The sequence below is a fragment of the Lactuca serriola genome, chromosome 4, assembly GCF_051521515.1.
Source record: "Lactuca serriola cultivar US96UC23 chromosome 4, Lser_US96UC23_V15, whole genome shotgun sequence".
NCBI lineage: Eukaryota > Viridiplantae > Streptophyta > Magnoliopsida > Asterales > Asteraceae > Lactuca > Lactuca serriola.
This window is the reverse complement of record NC_136411.1, coordinates 96,156,332-96,177,158: the sequence shown is the minus strand read 5'-3', so window position 1 is coordinate 96,177,158 and position 20,827 is coordinate 96,156,332. Positions and strand designations below refer to the sequence as shown.

The 20,827-nt window shown below is 33.3% G+C and overlaps 1 non-coding gene across 1 annotated transcript; it reads left to right on the top strand.

Moving 5' to 3' along the window:
• The first annotated feature begins 14,862 nt into the window (after positions 1-14,862).
• TRNAW-CCA (transfer RNA tryptophan (anticodon CCA)) lies at positions 14,863-14,934 on the top strand. Its single transcript has one exon. It is a non-coding gene; the product is annotated as a tRNA-Trp (tRNA).
• The last annotated feature ends 5,893 nt before the right edge of the window (positions 14,935-20,827 follow it).

Genomic DNA, 20,827 nt, shown 5'->3' with positions numbered 1-20,827 from the left:
TTTATACTTTATTTTAATACGTAAATATGCTATTATAATTTGTAACTCGTTCATACGAAACTCCGTTTTTGACGTTCTTTATATTCACGCGTAGGTGGAGACGTACTCTACAACTTTCATTTAGACTCCGTCGGCTAATTTTGACTTTATTTTTAAAGTTATATTTTTAACAGGCTGGGACAGGATTGGTCCGTTAAAATCTCATAACTTCTTCATTCGATGTCCGTTTTCGTCTGTCTTTTCATCGTTATGCTACTCATAACGAGATCTTTGATTCTCGTTTAGGTTGTGTCGGCTAAAAACCGCTTGATCTAATACTCGAACTTCGGGTTGTACACCGCTAAGCCGAAACTTCGAAAAATCATAACTTCCTCATACGAAGTCAGATTTGGGCTTTCTTTTATGGACATTCTCAGGTTAACATATTCTACGACTTTTATTTAGATTACTAAGGCTAAAAGCCACTCTATCACAAATTCACTATTTACGTTTCCCGGTATCGTGCCGGTTCCATTGCGAAACTTCGACGGTCATAACTTCTTCGTTATAACTCGGATTTCGGCGTTCTTTATATGTACGGAAACCTTGTAACATATACTACAACTTGGTTAAGATTATTTATTCTAAATAATATTTTGCCGAAAAGTCATTTTCGACACTTATTGCCTCTAAATTGACTAGCCCGGATCTACGGGGGTTACATTTTCCAAGTAATTTATCTAATGAATGTTATTTAAAACCTGTAAATATTCTTTCAAGATGACAACGACTTTAGAATAAGGTAGGTCAATATTCTTTCAAAATAAGGAAGAGCAATATTCTATGGGTTCTCTTACAAAATTCTTTGGTTATGACCATGTGGAATGCATTATGTCATAATTACTAATGTTTGTAAGGGTATTTTATCATAGTATTTGATAACTTGTAAAATGTATTATATGTATTCTGTTAGAATATATTCTATGTATTCTACCTGAATGTATTATATATATATATATATATATATATATATATATATATATTATGACATATTCTATGTATTCTGCCAGAATATATAAAACGGTAGGAATTGCAAGTAACATGCTTTTAACCATTCTTAGTTTTTGTTGTATTTGTGATAAGAAGGGCTGAAATAATGCGTTGAAGACCCAATATGAATAACTTGAAGAATGAATAAAATTTTGATCATACTCACAGTTTAAGAATGTTGTTATTTTTCTAAGAATTTTATTCATTTTTGTTGATATTCTTTTAGAATATTTATAATTATATTAAAATGTGCAAGTCTTTTAGTCTGTAAGAATATATGTATGAATTTGTATTTAAGTTTGGATGTATAAAAATATATTAGAATATTGTTATTTTTAAACATCGATTCAAGAATTTTGTTATTTTTCAATAATATTCTAATAGAATAAAATTCTGAAAGAACATCATTTTAACAAAAAAAAATATTCCAACAGAATAAAGTCGGTTATGTTTATAAATTACATTAGAATTAAAATTGAATTAATAAAAAATTCAGATTTTAAAATTAGGAGAATTAATTATTCCTAAAAATCTGATAATTTCCTTTTATAAATGTAGTTAACTGTCCAAAATATTCTTTTGCTAAAATTTGTGTGATTATATGGTACATGTTATCCCATTGTAATATCATACGCTCTCAAATCATATCCATTAATTAATTACATCCGTTGGTCCAGATCTGTGCATTCTGGTATACAATAGTTAGTAAAAACATAATAACCTAAGCCTATATTATATATAGGCTTAGATTATTTTGTTTTTACTAACTATTGTATGTCAGAATGCACAGATCTGGACCACCGGATGGAATATAATCAAAGGTCATGATCTGAGGGTTTATGATGTTACAATAGGATAACATGTACCATATAATCACACAAATTTCAGCATAAGGGCATTTTAGTCGATTAACGTATATTAAAAAGGGAAATTTTTGGATTTTTAGGGATAACTAATTCTTTTATTTTTAAAAATCTGAATATTTTAAAGTAATTCAAAATTAAAAATCCGATTTTATTCTATCAGAATGATAGAATGTCATCCATAAACTACTAAATATATTTTTAGATTTTATTCTGTCAAAATAACAGAATGCCAACCATAAACTAGTAAATACATTATGAAAGAATACACAAAATCAATTATTGAACTAATAATATACCAGATAATTATATTGTAGGATTGTGATTCATTGAATAATAACAACATTCTGAAAGAATAACAAATGTAATTCTTAAAAAATAACAACATTCTTAAACAATGAGTGTGATCATTACTTAATTCATTCTTCAAGCCTTTCCCATCAGGTCTTCAAACCATTTCTATCACAAATTCATTGTCAAATATTTTGTAGTGATACACTTGTAATAACTGCACATTAAACATATAAATAATTAACTTCAATTCTATTAGAATACAACAATAATATTCTTATCGAATAAACTATTCTTGCAGAATGGTTTTGAATATTCTTAAAGAATTTGTATTATCAAGAATATACCCAACGGATAAAACATTTGAAATATAAATGCATGAAAAGATCATGTTAACACAAAAGGTGACTAAGAAAAAAACAATTAGAATATATAAACCATCTTCGTAAGGGAACAATAAGTAGGAAGAAGACCCTCCAACGGTAAAAAGGTCCAAATAGATAGTATCTATCCCACCAGGATACTTTATTCTAACAGAATATCACTTAAAGTCTAATAACTATCAAGAAACATGTTTATCCTGCAAGAATGATACCGTAAAAATTCTCCAAGAATGGTTTTGAATATTCTTAAAGAATTTGTATTATCAAGAGTATGAAATAACTAATCATAAGCAAATTAAATCATCATGTTATTGGAATAAAAAATTTCACTGTGAATAAAAAAAGTTGAATTTGGTTAAAACTTTTGACCTTAATTGGCTATATACATTAAACCATCACCTCAACTAAGGTATTTTAATTGTTATTTTATTAAACCATTAGTTAGAAAGTATCCTCAGTATTCTTGTTGAGATGCAAAAGTTAATATTGGACGGCATAGCTAAGAGGATTGACATAATATTAGACCTTTATATTTTAATGAATTTAAATACATTCATATGTATCGGTCAAACATATATTATAAAATTCAAAGAATTAATTCAATATATGACTAAATAATACTTAAGAATTAAGCACGATTATACCTGTTTTCATGATTATGCCGTCGAGATAGTGTGGAAAACGCAACAATCTCTTTGTTCACAAGACACAAAATCAAAGATGGTGGAGGCGAGTGATGGCAGCGACTAGCGGAATCTCAGCGGTAAAGAGGACCATTGAGGTTTTGTGGTCGACGATTGAAGGTTTAGGGATTGGGTCGATGTTGACATTTAGACAAAGTATGGGAGAAACTGGTGTTGATGGGTATAAAAGAGACAAATTTGGTCAGCAATTTATTTTGTTTACTTAATTGCAAAGATTTTATTAAATGATCTCATTAATTGCAATTGCAAAAAACCGAAAATACTCTTTTTGATTTAATTAATTGTTTAATCATTTGCTAATTTCTAATTGGTGCATTTAGGAACACAATAATTATTAGAAACATTTGAACCTAGCTCTCTCTCTCTCTCTCTCTCTCTCTCTCTATATATATATATATATATATATATATATATATATATGATCTTTTAATCATAGGAAGCCCTAAAAACTCAATCAGAGACATCGTTCATGCCTCCTGCAGATTCCTCAAATGTCGGCCCTCCACCGGCCGTTCCGCCACCTTCTTCTTCAACATCCCAGCCTCATCATCTTCTATATACTTATTCCCTTTCTCTTTCCTCAATTAAAATAGTTGATGAAGAATTTCAATGAAGACTCTGTCCATAACAACCCATCGTGGAATTTTAGGGCTCAACAAATCGACCCCTGTCCTACAGTTTTGCCATTTATTAAGAAGAGGTAAAGATTATTGAGATTGTAGCTACTCATGATATAGTATTTGCTCTCGTCCACAAAATCCTCCAACTGATGCCGGCTCCATCTTTCGATTCTGTTGTTTTATTGGGGTTTGAATGCTAACATATTTCACTAATTGGATGTTGACGCAATTTAAAATGCAAATGATTACAATGCCATGATGCAGGTACTTTAGTTATGTAATGTGTGTATCTTTGTCATTTCGATAACATACATTTTTATTATTAAATTTCTGTGACTTTGAATCAAGTTGAAGAAATTGTCAAAGAAGATTTACTATAATTAATGGTTGGTTGTAGAGTTTAATAATCTTGGATAGAAAATATTTGACGAAACTTTGTTTTAGGGGCGCAAAAACCAAGAACATTATGCTTTAATTCCAATCTCAAAAGTATCATCTACTATAATAAATAAAAATCTTTTTGACACATGTCACATTCTCATTCATTTTGCCACATGTAATTTTGTGGTAATTTTAAATTAACTTTTATTCCACATGCCATTTTATGGTTTTCCATTTTATTAAATTCCACATAATATTAAATGTAATAATAAATGTATATTAATTTCATTTATAAACTTTCTTTCTAATTTCAAAATTACCAAGTTAAAGTTTTATTAATTTCTTTTATTTATTTATCTAAATTATTTCTTTAAATTTAAAAGAGAAAAAAAAAACACTTGAATTTTTATAATTCAATATTTTTTTTTCTTATAAATTCAAATTTCTTAAATGTTTAGAATTTTATATTTAATTTTTATTTTAAATAAACCCATGTAATACATAGGTCTCACACCTAGTTATGTTAAATACAGATTAGGCATTCTTTTCTTGCAACTTCATCAGGAACAAAGCAGAAGATAAATTTTGTCAAACTTTGGTGTCTATCCAAACAAAACAACAAAAAAATAACAATCATAGTTTGTGTGGAATATGAAGTTTCAACTTTTGTATGCAAGAGGAGCGGTATGGGTCAAATGAATGGAGGAAAAGGTACTTATTTTTCAAACTTTGATGCTATACTTTTATCAAACATATTATTTTTCCTTCCTTTTCTTTTAATTTGTTTTGGATATTGGTTTATTTGTATTTGTTTATATGTTAGTTTTCCAATGGATCTTCTAGAAAGTAGATTAATATTTAAGCCCTTACAAAGGCTAAATTTTATGAAACATAGCATTTGTGTTCATTAATCCTAATCTAAAGTCTACTAGTAACAAACATATTATTTTTCCTTCCTTTTATTTTAATTCGTTTTGGATATCGATTTATTTGTATTTGTTTATGCGTTAGTTTTCCAATGGATCTTATAGAAAATAGATGAATATTTAAAAACATAGGATGGATTCACAACTATAAGTTATAATTGGCTTGTTTCACCAATTACATATGACATATAAATAGAGTTAATTACAATTGGCATAACAACAGAAAAATCATCTAATTTTTTCCTGGTATGAATGCCATCATCTTAGGTTGTCATGAGTGACATTATGTACACACTCCCACTTATAAAACTTAGATATTTTATACTATGTCAACCTTTTTTTTTCATTTTCTTGCCTAGATCTTGTTATTCTCAGAGCAGTCAATTCAGATAGAATTCCATTTCATATTATAGTTATTCTCAAAGAATGTTAAGATCAAGGCATGGAGGTAATAAAGATAAATGGTGTGTAAAGTGGAACATGATAATCAATGTCCTTATGTCTGCATTATGATGTGTGAGATGAAGATGAACAATGGTTACCGATCTTCCAAGAAGAAAATAATTTTCATTGTCTTATTCTTTTAGAATGTATAAACAACATATTCTTTTAGAATGTACCAAATTAGTCATATTCTTTTAGAACTAATGTAATTTATGTTCATAGTTGTATTCTTTAAAAATAAATGTAATTACTTATTCTAAACTATTAAAATTTGTATCATATAAAATTTGTATTCATTAAAAATTATTAATCTTGATAAAATATGTTTATAGATTCTGGCAGAATATAATGTTTTTTTTTCAAGATAATAATGAACACATTCTTTTAGAATGTTTGAATTAATATAATTATTATAAAAAAAAATAGATTTTTGAAGTTAAGAGAATTAATTATTTCCTGAAATCCGTAATTTTCCTTTTTTTTTTTAATTTATGTTAATTGACAAAATTACACTTACAATCAAATTAGATGGTATTTTTCAATTATTTTTAATTCAATAATATTTGTTAATCACTTTTTTAAAATAACTAAAATGATTGGCTCACAATCATTCCTTTATTCATGTGATAATTAGTTAGAACATAATAACCTAAGCATATATATATATATATATATATATATATATATATATATATAACTTTGTAGATTTTTTTTTGAAAGAGTGGCATTTCAAACTTAAAATAGTTGCATTTTGGTGATTTTGGACATTCAAGACTTTTGAGTTTTTGAATAATATGGCTTCTTGTGATGAAGAACTTGCAATGTTGTGGGTAAATTTTCTTTACAAAGAGTATTTTGAGCATATTATCATTAAAGTTTAGTATAGAATAAAAAGATCTTATCCCGGAACATATAGAAGAGGTTCTAAGTATTATATATATTTTTTGATGAAAATATTTCCTTGAAGTAGTTGTTACTATTTAGGTATTTTTTTCTAGTTAGATTTGTAATATGAACAATTAGAACTAATCCAGAGCAAGAAAATCATGTCTGGAATAAGAAGATCATATCTGGAACGTGAAGATCATGTTCAGAATATGAAGAACTTGTTCGAAACACAAAGTTCTTGTGTGGTATATGATGCTAATTTTTATTTTTTTAGCATGATAGTGTATACGACGTGCTGCTCGTTGCAACTTGTAAACTATACTTAGTTCGGGACATTATGTGACATCCCCTATTTTCCATAACCAAAAAAAGACACTTTTCTTTATGTCTTCAAAACCATGTTATTTTGTTTGTGTAAAATTCTAGTCAATCAAAACACTTTGAGTATATCAAAATAACAAAACTCTAAGGATGTCATAATCAATACACAACATAAGTTATAACGTAAAGATATATCATTCTGGAATACTAGTGCAAGTTGTCTCTTATTCACTCGACATCCTAATCAAGTTCCAGCATTCTTAGCACCGCTAACTATGATACGTATAATTTGAGTGGGTCAGGTTTAGGAATCTGATGAGACACATATGGTTTTCAATCTCACAATATTATTATGATAATAACTCAAAAATAATAACCTTACAAAACAATTGTTACCAAACAATATAGATATATCACACAACATAGATATCTATAAGACACTATACATGTTACCCTTAGTTACCCAGCTCGTCGATTCTCACATGATGATCCTATAACAAGGATCCCTTGAGATTTAACCTGATGGATCACATTAAGCAACGAGTAGACTATACTGCTTTGGGGATTTGTAACACCCTGTTTATTTAAATAAATTAATAAATGAAAGTTTGGGACTAAATTGAAAAGGATTTCGGAGTTCAGGGTGCGTTTGGTAATTTATGGATTTAAATAGAAAAAGATTTGAAGATTTAAGGGTATAAATGGTAAAGTAAGTATCTAGTTGGAAAGAAATTTGTCATGAGGGGTTAATATATTATGAGAATAATATATTAATTAGAAATTATGATATTTGATTAATAATTAATCAAAAATTAATTGGAATTAATTGGATTAATCTATAGTGCAGGGGCTGTTTGGCAATTTATTGATAATTGAGGAAAAGGGTCTAGAACCTCCTTGAAAAAGGTTGGACGAAATCCTCTAGGAAGGGCCTAGAATTTTCATCCAAAGGCTCCTGGATGGAGGCATGTGGCCTGCTTGGTCACCAAGCAAAGGGATTAGGGTTTCCAGCCTTAAACCTTAGCTTTGGCTCTAAGCTACCTCACATATATAAGGAGCCTTGGCCTTCACAATTTCGGCACTCCTAACCTTAAGAGACTTCTGGCCGAAATTCTACTCCTTCCTCTCCATAATCCTTAGTTTCTAGCCTTGGGTGTGAACCATCATAGGCACGACGTTTGTGGTGCTAGCTACCAAAGTTTTGAAGAAGGATAGAAGATTGTTTACAATAACAATCTAAAGGTTAGTTTTCTTATCTTATGAATTAGTTTATTCATAGGAAAGTCTTGTATGCTAGTATTCATAGTATGCTGCTATATATGAAAGACATAAATCAAACTAGGTTGCATGTGCCCTAATTAATTGAACTGTTTTGATTGTTTTCTGCTTATGGAATTATAGTTGTAACCTAAATTCCCCATCAAAAAGTACCCTGAATTAATGCACAATCATTTTACCTAGATAAGTTTGATTCATTGATGACTACAGATTGCAAGTCTACTAGCATTCCACAAGAATGTCTGAATAGTTAGAGATCGCCATCTATACTCCGCTAGATAACTAGTCCCAGTAGTACAATAGTTTTTAGTCGTGGCCTCACACCACTATTTTATATTTATCTTTCACACCCTTTCACTATCCAATATAAATTTAACCAATAACTCTGGTTCATAACTCGTAGCCTGACATGTGATAGCGCCATAGAACAAATCTCTACTTTTAGTTCCAATCTCACATACACCCCTAGTATGATACTACCCACTTGTTCAAATTACCTTAAATTATGCATACCTTATAAGTCTTAGTTTAACACTAGACAATACCACAATATATGTAATCAACTTCCAATATAAATCCATGTTCATGCAGTACTATCATAATACAGTTTATACATTTAACTCAAAATATCATACATTCAGTATACATTTAATCTTTTAAGTAATAGTACTTCCATTAAGATTGCCATGTAATAAATATTGTATATATACTTAAAACATATTTTAGATAATAAGCATTCAATTCACATATAAGCATTTAATTAGTATTATATACTTTTATTAAAAATCATTTTTATGGAAGTAACCATGTACTTACTGTATACGATATATTTTTCATAGAATACAAATAGAAAGCTTTCAACATGTATTTAATCATACACACACACACACATATATATATATATAACATTAAAAAAAGAACATAAACATAATATTTAATTAAATATTTTTTCGTATATAAACATGATTTTTCTGCATTAATACGTATAATATGAAAAAAAAATACTTAGGGTAAAAGCATGAAAAAAATCATAAACTTAAGGTTAAAAATGTAAAAAAAAATAATGTTTTTTTGTGAAGTTAATATAATGGTAACATGGAAAACTTGTTGTTACTAGTAAAATGGTAAAACCAAACATTTTTTTTTTGAAAATACGAGAGTTAAAACAGACATAAAATTAAACTTTGGGTAAAACTGACAAAATTTGAAAACTTAAGGGTTTTATTGCATTAGCCAATTTTTGTACAACAATAATCAGTAAGTGCACGTCGTCGCGTAATCCAACTATCTTTAAAATCAGACTCTTTGTAAGTTTTTGATGTCTCCCGAAACAATTTTGTACTATCATGTTTCCGATCTTTGCTCGCATATTCAACAACAAATGTCAACAATATGATATTCTTTGAAGACCATGTAAATGGAAATGACCTTATTAGGTATGATGACTAAAGATTTTATATCCACTTCATATACATGCCTAACGTAACAAGGAACCTGATTTAGTGGCATAAGTAATAACTTACATATGGTTACTTCAGACATCAAACGACCCACTTTCATCAGAATGATTTTCCCTTGAGAATTGCTTAATTAACTCCACTTTTCAAGATCATGATTAACAACAAACAATTGTACTTTGTTAGGAGACATACTCATTACAAAACTAAGAAAATATTTCATATCAATTTCGTTAATAATCTGCATAACTATGTTTGATCTAGGATATTGAAAAGACAAACAAATTTGATTAGTATGTAACATGGACTTCGAAGAAACCAACTTAATCAACCTAGAAAATTTGAAATGGTTGGTTAAATCTACACCATAATATGTGTAATATAGAAAAATATATTGCAAAGAGCCATCTATTCACTCTCATTACCCTCCACAACAAACATATACTCTGAAAATTTGATTACAAGAACTCATTTTCAATAAAATAAAGTTAGACGTTAAGATTCTCTAAACAATTTCTATAAATTATTGTCAAAATGAACCAACACTGGATATAGAAATTGCTGATTTTTGTAACTCTAAAACATCATTTTAGAATGCAAGTACATTCCAGATTATACTCTAGAACGAGCTAAGTCAGTTAGAATGTACGATGTCATATTTCGAAATATATTGATATCACATCTCACGAACCACTACCAACTTTGGAACAAACATAGCTAGTTTGGAATGAAAGTCCAATAAAAATGTTATTTTTGTTAATAAACTGGTTTATATGGGTTAATTTTGTTAATATTTTTTTAAATAAAATTAACATTAGATAGTATATGTATATATAAACAAATATATATATATATATATATATATATATATATATATATATATATATATATATATATTGTAATTATAAATCATAAATATGTAAAGTTCTAAATTTTATAAACCAGAAAACTTAAATAATTTAGTCGACTACAAATTATTGAGCAAGTCCTACTCCTATGCTTTATAATTCTATATGTTCCTTAATATTTCCATAAATATGTTTTAATCCTTCCTTAAAGATTCTTAAGATCTAATTTATGGTATGTTTTTGTTGTCCCGTTTGTATTTTATCCCAAATTACAAAGAGAAATTAAATATCCTTCTACTTTTTGTTCCTAAAAATCTTCCTATCCAATTAATTCAAAAGGTTGAATCTTGACAATTCTAATATGCCTATAAGGAACATACTAAAACCTATTATTTGAGAGGTAAATTGGACTGATAGTGTACGAGAACGAGAAACTAACTGATTAGCAATGAGTTCCAAAAAAAGAAAGACAACAACCGAAGAAAAATTCTCACAATAGCCTGAATCAATTATTGTATTTTGAACTTCAAACGTAAACACCATGGGGTTGTTCCTTTCTGCAAGTGTTTCTTTTATTGGTTTGAAGCTACTAATAGTCCAAAATGAAATTATTTGGTATAGAATATTGGATTTTTGTGAGTCTAAATTATGATATAAGATGCTATGAAATTATTTCGGATGTCCCAATAAATTAAAAAAGTACATTATTATAATATTTGTTTGGTATAAAACCAAACCACATTAGATTTTTCTTTTCGATTTAAACATTTGTAAACCAATAAAAGCCTGGTCTGTGGAGATCATTATCAAAACCAATAAACATTCATACTTATAAGTTATAAATGTGTATACTCTTCTATTTCTTTTTTATTAGATCTTATCTTTTTGAAATATTTTAAAATATTTTACTTTTGTATCTATTTTTTATGGGATTTTCTAATATGTGGCTTAAAGACACACATAAGAAACATTAATTATGTAAAATATTACCAAAATTAAATGTAAAGTACATTAATTATAAATAATATATTTTTTATTGGAAAATATGAAATACATTAATTATAGATAACATTCCGTATAATTAATGCATTTCACATTTAGTTATAATAATATTTCTCATAATTAATGTCCGTAACGTACATATTAGAAAACCACATCTTTTAGCGTACATATTAGAAAACCACATCTTTTAATTATGATTTATTTAGTGTAAACATTAATAATCATCTATTTCTCATACAACATAGCCAAAAAATCAAAACAATCCACATGTGGTGTATTTTGGAAAATTTTTAAGTCCAACACACACAAAAAAAAATAATAACATATACATTTTCAAGAAGTAATTTATTAAGATAATTTAATATCAAACAACTAAACAAGTCACCTTTTTTTATTTGATCATTTATTTGTGTCAATTGTTAATGTATCTGGAAATTGTTTGATCTTATAAATGCACCCATTAATTTAATGATATATGATACACTCATATTTTATTAAGGGTAAATTACACGAATGGTTCTTATGGTTTGGGATAATCTGTACGTTTGGTCTTTCACTTAAATTTTAATTCGGAGCATCCCTACTATCATTTTGTTGCGTCATAGGTCCCTACTAGACATAAAAAGACAGTTTTACCCTTATAATTATATTTTCGGATTTATTATAATTATTTGTTATTTATAAAAACCATTTATTAAAAAAGTTCATGTCCCACCTCGACACCATCCAAACCCAAACCTTTTACTCCAACGGACCATTGACACCCAAACCTCCCTCTCTATAATTCCATCCATGTCGGTGGCGTCCGCCTTTCTCTCTGCCACAACAATCATCATCCACCCTCTCTACCGCCACCGACCACCTACAGTCATCCCTCACCTCACTTCCAAACTTCGACCATCCCTTCAACCTCCCTTGAAATACCACCATCTCCTCCATTAGCCTTTCACCCCACAAATTTAACCCCATCCACCCTTCTTTTTCAAAGATTCACTCAGAATCGTAATCACCACCACCACCCACATCCTACTCACCTCCACAACCAACAACAAACACCGTACATAGCATCGGAAACTACCACCATGGGAACCAAATTAAAATCAAATCAAATACAAAGCTAATAATCAAACTTGAAATCAAAGATGGAAACGAATTAAACCTGAATTTAAAGTTCCATCCAACCCAGAATAAAAATGTGAAATCAAAACGCAAAACCAAACCATAATAAACTTGAAATCTAGTAACATTGTTAGGGATGCAACCGAAGTGGCAATAAGAAAAACGGAGAGTCGTCAGTGAGTTTTCGACAACTGATTTCTATAATATTGGTGCACAAACGATTTCAAAATCCTAATTCCAAAATCAAATAAAAATCAAAACTAAGGAACCTACCACCGATCTGTGAGATTGAAACTAAAAATCATATGAAGGGTTCTGAAACAAAAATCAATTTCCTGATAACATCATCGATTTCAAAATTGTTAACGATTGGATGTAGCTCTCCATTTCTGTTTTTTTACCTTAACGCCATAGTAATGACCTGGGATTAATGGTGCTGGTGCTCGGATTTGGTTTTTCAAAACATAAGGAGGGGAGGAGGGGGTGGGGATCTGGTTGGTTCACAGACCTACAAATTTGCGTTTTTAACTTCCTACAGAGAAGATGGAAGGGAGCGGGGCAATCGGAAAAAGGGTTTGGGAAGAGACATAAAAGGAGAGTTAGGGTGAGTGGGGATAAAATGTGGAGTAGGTGTTTTTTTCTTTTTGATTTAAAAATGATAAACAAAATTAATAAAAAATTAAAAAAGAAATACATAAGGGCATAATAGTTTTTTTACGTCATTGAGGGACCAACGACGCAACAAAACCAAAGCACGGAGATTGTCCAGGTTAAAAAAAGTTGTTAGGGACAAAATGTGCAAATTACACCAAATTTACCATTTCATCAGTCACATTTCACATTATTTTTTCTACATTTTCTTTCACTCTTCAGAACACAGGACAGGAAATGATTACTTTTCAATTCATGGGAATAACCTTCAATTTGTTTTTGATTTTTAATTTGGTTATCTGATTGATGTATATTCTTGTAGCTTTTCAAGATGTAATAAGTTTTTCTAGTTATGAATCTTATGATCTGGATACTTATAATCGTACATTGAAGCTAAATTTTAAGATCTTTGTTTCACCATCTACCAACATCGATGACCATCCACATGCAACCACAATTGACCATCGTCCACCATTAATCTCCTTCCACCACTATCAATCATTTTAACTAAGAACCCAAAAAAAAAAAAAAAAAAATCAATTTCAAGAACAAAAGGGTATCCATATTTCAAGCACACCATTAAACCATACGCTTTCAAACCACCGCCCTCAAATCATATGATTTCAGGAACAACAAAAGAAAAAAACAAAACAAACCTAGAGATCTAAACAAAAAGAAAACAATTTTAAGAACATAAAAATATAACATCCGATTTCAAGAACAAAATCCTATAACAAAAATCTGATTCCAAAAACAGACAATTCATCTTCAAGGTTCGTTTTCTGATCTTCAATTTGTTTTTCTAAGCTTCAAATCATCTTCAATGTTTATTTTCTAACCTTTAATGGTCTTTAAGATTTGTTTTTAAGAATAAGAATCTTGACACCAAGAAAAACACAACTCAAAGGCAAAGAGAATGCAAATAAGTTTTTTGTTTACCTAAAATTTGATTTTCAACATGGTGGATGTATTTTTGTTTACCTAAAATTTGATTTACAACTCTGTGTAAACCGAACTATATAATCAAAGATCTTCGATGGAAATTCTTTACCATAATAAAAATAATCATAAGCTAGGTTAATGTTACGACCCAACAGACAATTTTCGATAACAAAAATATACAAAGAAAAAGAGGCACTTGAAATTCAAGATTATGTGGATTGCATATTTCACCTATTTATATAGCTTAAACCTTTCAAAGTTTCGAAGTCATGATAATTTTAAACTATTTCTCACATAAAATAAGTTTGAAGCCCATAATTTAATTTGAAGGCATCCATGAAACATTTGTTTAAAAATATATTCTTTTTGGATTGTTTCTCGATTAGTGTGGATTATCGTTTCGCAAGGCCATGTTAATCATTTATGTATATTTCAATTTTATCAAGAATATAATCAAAATATTTTATTTATTTATTTTAAAAGTCATTTTCGCAAGTAAATATTTAACTATTGATTAAATATAATATAATATGCACGAATAATACAGATAAAGACCATTGGACCCAAATTACACTCAATAAGTTTAATTAGATTAGATAATCACTAATATAAATAAATATAAAAAGCTGGATAGGTGATGGAAAATATTATTTTATTATTTGAAAACTATGCTATAAGATAGTTATAAAACTTTAATTACGATAGATTGTCATCAGGATCTGTGGCGCAATGGTAGCGCGTCTGACTCCAGATCAGAAGGTTGCGTGTTCGATTCACGTCAGGTTCAATCCTATAAATCGGTCCTACATTTTTTCCTACGTTTTATTATTATGTTCCTTCTCAGTCCTTCAAGTTTCTCCGGTTTGCCAAAAACTTTCACTTAGCTTATGTACTTTTAATTATTGTCACTTCAACCTTTTTAGTATTGGTTGCTAACAAATGAGAATTGTATCTTATGCATGCACTTTTGCTTGATGTCACATGATCATTTAAGAGTTTTTTGAATTTTAATTCATTTATTATTATATATATTGATTGGTTAGAAAAATAGGATAAATTAACATTTTCTTTTAAAGTTCAATAACTATAGAACGACCAATATATGTTTTCTATAAGTTTATGTCTTGATGTGGGATCAACAGGATACAATATAAAATAGAAAATAACAACCAAATTTTACAATCATTCCACATAATTTGTTCATTTTTTTTCTTCAAAACTTTAACCATTTTACTTTCAATATTGTTTTAATGTTGGAAATTGGTTTACGTTTAATATCACAATATGAAAGGAGGATGACACGAAAAATAATAATATCACTCTTCTGGATAGAACTCTTAATGGTTGATACAAATTTAGAATGAATTAGAAGTCTGAATAATTAAAGAACTCCACATCGATGGTTGTAGTATTTGAGACTGCATTACAACTTGTATTGGGTGAATTACAGAAAGCAATATATGTTGTAGGGTACTCTTCATCTTTTTAAACTGTGACAAGTTGGGTTCCCTACTCCATCTGTAGAACATAACTAATTAGTTTGGGCTATATGATTCCCGCTTCAAGATTGCATTTGGGCAAAAAAATTGAAGGCTTGGTGATGCAAACAAGGTGTTTCTTTTTCTGTCCGCCAAGTGTTTGATAAAATGGTTGAATGAGTTTTTCAAGTGTTGTTGCCAATTTTCGACTCAAGCTGATGTAGAGATTCTATCCGGTGTGGGTTCCATTGTGCACACTCCAACCTTTTGTTGGAGTGTCACTTTTTCTTTTGGGTTAGTGCTTCTAATTTCGGGTCTCACCTTGAGGCTTAAATAAACTTTATTTGTTGGTTTATGGCGTCCTCTCATTCCTTTGAGAGTGGGGCTTGACCGTGTCCTTTTCGGGGGTTTCACTGTTGTCCAAATGGTATTGTTGGAAGTAAAGGGATTTCCCGTATGATATCTCATCTCAAGAGCTTACACCTTCATACAGATGAACGCAGAGCTGTGTTACGGGAGGCTACCACTGACTGCTAATACAAGGCACCCATGTGCCATTAGCTCTCAAGGTCCTCATTCCGACTCCCTCGAGTCCTTAGGGCGATCCACAACCTGAATTCCCAACCACGTACTAACCATTACCATCACACGCACCAGCTGATGGGGAGTTTCTCAAACTCCCAACCCTGAATCCTCAATCCATCACAGGCTGAACTACTCCTTTTCCTTCTCGGAGGTCACGCGCCCATTATGGGTTGGCGTGCTCCTACCTTAGCACACTCGGAGGATTCTCCCCCACTTCAATCCTGTTTACCCCTTGATGTTAAGACTCAAAGGAAATCCCAATCCTTACTACCATTCCATAGACAATCTGCTGAGGAACCCAAGCTTACCATAGCTCAGGATCTAACCAATCCATCTATAAAACTATGCTACTCCAACTTAGCGAGACGTACCAAGTCCCTCCCAAGCATGCTATAGTTACTGCATCCTTTGCAACCTTCTTCAATAGAGCACATACCCTAACTACCATACAAATATCCAAGGTATGCAAATGGCATATAACATGATCACAAGCAAGCCACACCATGATACAATACTCATACCAAAATTGATGCAAAACCATAACAATATAATCATGCACAAGTAAAAGAACCGAAAAACAGTAATTGCATACCTGCAACGTCCGGCGCTGCTCGAGTCTCCAAGGTGGCCATCTGAAAAGCCCTGCCTCCTATCGCAGGCGCCTCTGCACGACCCTGTCAGCCGTCCGTGGTCCTCAAGGTTGCAGGGGCAGGTTCCATCACCCGTCCTGCTGAAAACAAACTGGGGCATTGGGCCTTCTTCATCTCCTCATCCGCGACATACTGCGGTACAAGAAGGGTCCTCTCCCGGAACTTGGCGGTGATCTCCGCCACAGTCTCTGCGGTCTGCGTCAAATCCTGAAACTCTCGTGCCAACTGTTTCACCTCAATAATCGGCGAAAACTCCGCCTTGAACCTGGCCGAGAAATCGCTCCAAGTCATCGCGTCCAACGCGACACCATTCCCCTAAAGCATGACCAATCTCCTCCCACCGATCCCCCACTCTGTCCTTGAGAAGACAGGAAACGAGTCTGACCTTGTCCCCCCTCAGGACATCGGCTCATATGGAATGCGTTGGCAACATCAGCCAACCATCTGCTGCTAGCGATGGGGTCCCTAGCCCCATGATAATCTGGTGCCCCGCAAGCCCTGAACTCTCGAAATGTCAAGGTACGCGCTCCCATCAATGCCATCATCTCGGTACGGAAGGCTCCCAGCCTCTCATTCAAAATCTCCAATATACCCTCCTTGACCGTGCCAAAGATCACAGGAGTCTGATCTAGAATATTGCGCGTAACCTCAGCTGATATCAACTCCCTCATTCGCTCCTCGAGCTGCTCGGCCCTTGAACCCGAGCCTGATCCCTCTCTGGCGCCTAATCCACCCGCTAGTCTCTCTCGCGATGTCACCATACTAAAAATATACTACATCCACTATCAGAATACTCATCACTGTTGCGAGACCAAACACACACTCTACCAGGTTCCCGGTCTTGTCTCGGCCCTTCCCGAATCGAGTATGGATCCTCTGCTTTTAGTAGTACATGCCCATACTACCTTCCACATCTATCCGTACTCTCCTCAGGAATTGCTTTGACTCCACCAGGTCCCTTTTCTACTACTTCTGCTCCCAACACTACCTCATCCTAGGCTTACCCTAGGGAAATCTCTTACTCAACTCAAACCAGTCCTCAGCTACTGAAGGCCTCCTCGTGATGCCAATTAGCCATCACCTGGATATCATCACATGTGACGAGGCTCAGATAATCCTTCGAGTAGAGGACTCGTCCCTACAACGGTTGGACTCAGACAAGAGTTGCGTAACAGGGCCAAATCCAACACTCTGAGATTATTCAACCCTGATCACATGTGATGTGGCGTATCCACTTAATGGCTAACTCCCATCACTCAAAATCCCACAATGCACAAAGCAAGCAGCATTCGGACAAGGGAAATCTAACCATAACATACTCAAGCAATCATAATCTCATAACAAGAATCTGTACTAGCATTCAATATAAGTTCATAAACTCAGGCATAACCTAAACAGGCTATCCTACTACTGTCTAACCAGTGCTATCATTCAGCTCAAAAGCACATATAACAGGCACATAAGGCATCCTCCCTAGATCCTTGGCCCTAATCTAGCATGTTGTTCTAATAATTACAACATAAACTTGTATGGGTATTTTAGGGTACTTACTTGAGCTCGGCTGATTGCATGCACCACACCCTTTTCTCTTTTCAAAGTTCTTTTCTTTTTGAATTCTTTTTGATTTTCTAATACCGTTTTCTTTCTCAAAAACTCTCTTTTTACAAAACTGTCTTTCCATTTTGAAAACTTTTATACCAATTCCTCAGTTTGAGTTCAGATACACCCGAGAGCATGTCCGAATCCCTCAAACCAAGGCTCTGATACCAACTTGTAACGTCCCAAAATTCAAGACTAAAAATTTCTTTTAATAAAACTTTACTTTAAGCATATTCATCATTTCAACACATAAACAGAGTATTAGTTTCCAAAATACATGTTCATTATCAGAGTAAAACATTCCCAGGCTGACTAATCTATGGTGTGTGCCATGCGATCATCCCGAGCTCCATCATCCGCTACCGGAAGTACCTGAAACCAAAACTGAAAACCGTAAGCACGAAGCTTAGTGAGTTCCCCCATCATACCTCATACCATACAATCACATAACATACACATATTGTCAGGAATATCTGGGTGCCCGACCTACCCCTTCGGTCCTCTCGACCAGATACTGGCTAGCATATCTGGGTGCTGGCCTCCCCTTCGGTCCTCTCGACCGGATACTGACTAGCATATCTGGGTGCTGGTCTCCCCTTCGGTCCTCTCGACCGGATACTGACTAGCATATCTGGGTGTTGGTCTCCCCTTCGGTCCTCTCGACCGGGTACTGACTAGCATATCTGGGTGCTGGTCTCCCCTTCGGTCCTCTCGACCGGGTACTGGGGACTATTTCACCCCTACTACTACCAAATAACACATATATCACATAATCTATCTAGCATGGCGGCACGACCGCCCTTTCGGCCCTATCGGCCGGTAGTCTGGGGGACTATCTCCCCCTACCGCCTCTAACTCATATAACAGATCATGCTAGCATGTAAACATAATATCACATACTGTCAGACGTACATGGGGTGTCTGACTACCCTTCGGTCCTAACAACCGATCTCTACTGATGAGTCATGAAACCCCGTCCATGCTCCCACTGATAGTGAGATACGGGCCCAGCCCACACTCACTCTTTCCCTAACTTGGGCCTCGCCCCTAATCTACTGCTAATGAGATGTGGAACACCATCCACACTCTGCTATTGGTGAGATGCGGGACCTCGCCCACACTCACCTTCCTACCAGGCACATACAAGTATCACACAGACAACAAGTATAAACTATCACATAAACCATTCCTTGGGCACCCGCCCTCTATCAATGGACCTCGTCCTGAATATCATACTAGCATACTGTGCCTAGGGCTAACCCCCGGGTCTTCTACTCGTAACTACATGGGCCGACATTGTGGCCGTAGACCCATTCATACAAAGGGAAACTCACCTGCACTGGCTGAACTCGCTGATGATCCCACTAGCTACTGCCCAACAACTCTCTGAACTCCTGCTCTACTAGTTCCCCGAGCTACCAATGTCAGTGCAACACTTAGTCTGACTGACCCTCAAAAGATAACCAAATCAATTCTGGTCAAATTCAAAGTCCTGGTCCAAGCCAACCTTCCAAGTCAACTCTACTCGCCGAGTCCGCCTACTGACTCGCCGAGTTCATTTGCTCAAAGTCCTTCCAATCGTGACTTGACTCGCCGAGTCTACTGATTCCCGAGTCCTGTCCTATCCAACTCACTGAGTCCTTGCTCGACTCGCTGACTCGAGTCTTAACTCGAAGGGTTTGGGGTTTCATGAACTGACTCGCCGAGTCCGAGAACAGACTCGCCGAGTACAAGGCAATCTTCATCCAACTCGCCGAGTTGTTCTTCCAACTCGCCGAGTTCATGCCCAACTTCATCCGGCTCGACGAGCTGTTCATCCCACTCGTCGAGTTCCTCCTCATCTTCAAGCTACTCGCCGAGTCCACTCAAAGGACTCGCCGAGTCCATCCGATCCTTCATACATGCAGAGGACTTTTGAGTCATGCAGGGACTCAAATCTGTAGATCTACCCTTCCTAAGCCTATTCCTCACATAAAGTTGCAAACTTTACGTGTAGAGAAGGAGATCTAGGCAAAATACACCATAAACTAGGGTTTAAGGAAAGAAAGCTCCATAATCAACTCAAGGGCTGATGCTTTACGGGATTCTAAACCAAAACAAGCATGGATCTGAGGTCGCAACCTCAGATCTGGACTTCAAGCTCGAGATTGATCTTAAACATGGCTTAAAAGCCCCAAAACTCATAACCAAAGAAGATCTAAAAGAGAGAAACGACTTAATACCTTCAATATCTCATAAGGGTTCCCCAATCTTCGGATCCAAGGCCACTCCTTGATGCTTCAATGATTCCCACTTCTTCTTCTTCCTTTAAATCACTCAAAATGGCTAAAAGCTTGAATGAGCACAATGGAGGCTTAGGGTGCGGTGT